We start from the raw sequence: 2,977 nt of genomic DNA, 5'->3' as shown, positions 1-2,977 counted from the left end.
CGAGTGGCTGGCATTGAGTGTGCCTGTGTATGTAAAACTCCTGTCTTATTTTGATAATAAGGAAAGTATTTTTTCATTTATTTTCCTGTCATCAGACCAAGCAAACAATAGGAGATTGGCTTTATTATTCAATTGCCTATTTAGCTTCATTGTTCGATAACACGCTTACTTATTTTGCAGAGCAATAGCCTATATTCTTAGGGACCAATTGATTTGGAACATAATATACGAAATATTAGGTAATTAGAAGTATAATGGGATTATTGTTTTACATTCACCAACAGGGAGGAACTTTCTAAAACAATTTACCCGTTCATATGGACGAATCATATCAGCCGCGGTATATCGATCCGCAAAAGACAAATTAAATCATACAGCTAAATATATAATTGAATTATACCGCTAATCGTATCATCGCATTGTCTGCTTGGTTTGATGAGAGGAGAACTAATGAAAAAATACCATCCTTGTTTTCAAAATAAGAGAGGAGATGTACGCAAACACGCGCACCCATTTCCGTCCACTTGATTGGAGCACGTAAACGCGCATGTGCACGGAGAGAGGTAGTAATAAATCGTTCAATATGATGGTGCTGGACGATAGGTAGGAGAGAAGATATTCCTCAACGAGCAAATCGTTAAATGCCGATCAATACCCGTTGACAAGGAAATATGTAGAAAAGGAGGATCATATAGTTTTGCAAAAAAAATCACAATTTCGTCCATTATAATTTTCTATGATGTCTGTGATAAATGTTGAATCAATTCTTTTCCAACATTATCATCTCTCGCATTATGTGTGAGGTATTTCCGTCTTATTCTTACCTGACATCAGTATTACTGCTGTCGTTTTCTTGTCGATTAATATTTCTTTTTTCTAACATGTCTATATTCACGTTTGTCTTGAATCCAAAATTCTCCTTCGATATTACTTATGAAACGAAACTTACTCGTGTTTGGAAATTTTGCCATTCTCTTAATGAAAAAGAAATGAGTAATTAAAAGCGTTGGTAGTCTCAAATTGTATATTACGAAATCACGAAACGATATATACGAAAAGAATATTACGTTTCTGATTTTCTGGCTTATTAGTCTAGAGAATTATCTGTTTTACTAGAAGTTGCAATACGAAACGAGTTCAGCTACGCAAATCTCTCCTCAGTTTCATGATTGCTTGTTTACTCCATCAAATATCACTGCATCGTACGAGGTGTACTCGCGTACCATTGCAGACAAGTCCTTATCACTCTATTTTAGTGGTTTAGAGAAGCTCTCAGACCGTTGTGAACGTACTTCTTTTTCGTAAAATCGACTGATATACTTTTCATATAACTTGTTTATTTGACCATTTCTTGATTAACTAACTCAGTGATTCTCTCGGAGGAGAAATACGGGAAAGAGGGGAAGGTAGTATTAGGAAACAATAAATGTGACGAAAGATTTTCTCCGAATTCGTTTTTTATTATTATGGAATACTGAAAATGCTGTCTTCAATAACTTGAGCAATATGCATTTGTTTACAAGAAAAGGAAGTAATATTTGGAGAAAATGTTTTCAAGCAATTTGGCAGTAGATATTACTTCCGACGAAAAAATTTTTTTACGACGGATGATTTTACTATAAAAGTTACATGGTATATACGTAGTACGAAAATTGATAATGATATACTTAGTATCTGATAATAGAATACTATTAAGTATTAGTTAGACGTACGAAAGAAGTAACAGTGCGAATTTCCTACATGAATATCCGATTAACTTCATAGGAATTAGTCTTGATAATTACAATAATTATTATTCTAATAATTAATTATATTATAAATAATTACAGTTTTATGTGATTATTTCAATTAAAAAATAGACGAATTATTGTAAGATTCTCATTCGGAGATTCCAAGATAGATGAGATAATTTCACGTGAACATAGAATATATATAAATATAATTACATAACTATAGGATAGGGGAGATTTTTTATCCCCATGCGTTCTAGTTATAAAATTAGAATCTAGGAAGCTTGGTCTTCTATCCTGATGACATGGGACTAATTTAACTAGGAGAAGTCATTCCTTCCGTGATTTTCGATCCAGTAATACGCAAGTGTGTGTCATACGCGAAATAATCCCTAGCTATCATACGTCCGAAAGAACAGCTTTACAAGTAATAAAGACGGTTTAAACACCATTATCACTAGTCATTCTATTATTCCATCAATATTCTTCAAAATTTAGCAGTAGCCATTTGTATAAGACTTATTAGAAAGTGTCATTTCTATATTATAGAAATTACCGGATAATTACCCCACTTTGGGTTTCATACCATTTGGAATATTTGTGATAAATTCACTTATAAATAAAAATACTTTCTTCGACTGCATAAAATCTGCGAAAATATTCAATAAATTATTATAAAATATATAGATATGATATAGATTTATATTCCACGTTACATTTTAGAATGAAAAATTAATCTTATCTCTAAAATATCTTACCATTAACTAAACACAGCGTTGATCGATTTCCCATTTTACAATAAATGTAAAAAGGATAATTTTTTCATAAATTATTCTTGTTGATGGTCTGGCTAGATTTTTACTCTTCCTGTAAGACATCGTCGGGTGTACGGAATAACAGAAAGTGTCAATATAGATGAGTTTCACTTTGGATGTGTAATGTTTTATTATCTGGTGGAGCGTAGTTCTTCTTTGGAATTACAATTCAAGTATAAGTCAATTCGGCTCCTTTGCAATACATCCAGGCTGTTGGAACTGCTTTCGTCTTCCGTTGGTTTAGTATATCTCTGAAACAATATAAAATTCGTAGATTAGTTAAGACTTACGGAAGCCATTCAATTGTTCATCTAATTGTATTGTTCTCAATAATAAATTTTGTTACATCCTTTTAAGCGATATAAATTACTTTTTCCAAAATGCAACAAACACTAGTTTAGATAGTATTGATCACGAAAATCAGTTTCATTT

At 32.0% G+C, this 2,977-nt stretch overlaps 2 long non-coding RNA genes across 2 annotated transcripts in view; both read right to left on the bottom strand.

Moving 5' to 3' along the window:
- LOC122636802 overlaps positions 1–2,977 on the bottom strand; it is a 268,896-nt gene that overhangs the window by 21,092 nt on the left and 244,827 nt on the right. The window lies entirely within an intron of this gene.
- Positions 1,905–2,977, bottom strand: part of LOC122636782 — a 29,500-nt gene continuing 28,427 nt past the window's right edge. The window contains exons 2-3 of the long non-coding RNA XR_006329047.1: positions 2,489–2,796; positions 1,905–2,379 (exon numbers count right to left, since the gene is read on the bottom strand). This is a non-coding gene — a long non-coding RNA (uncharacterized LOC122636782). The remainder of the gene's footprint in view (positions 2,380–2,488; positions 2,797–2,977) is intronic.

Source organism: Vespula pensylvanica, chromosome 23, assembly GCF_014466175.1.
Source record: "Vespula pensylvanica isolate Volc-1 chromosome 23, ASM1446617v1, whole genome shotgun sequence".
In the NCBI taxonomy this organism is placed as follows: Eukaryota; Metazoa; Arthropoda; class Insecta; order Hymenoptera; family Vespidae; genus Vespula; species Vespula pensylvanica.
This window is presented reverse-complemented; position numbering and strand designations above follow the sequence as displayed.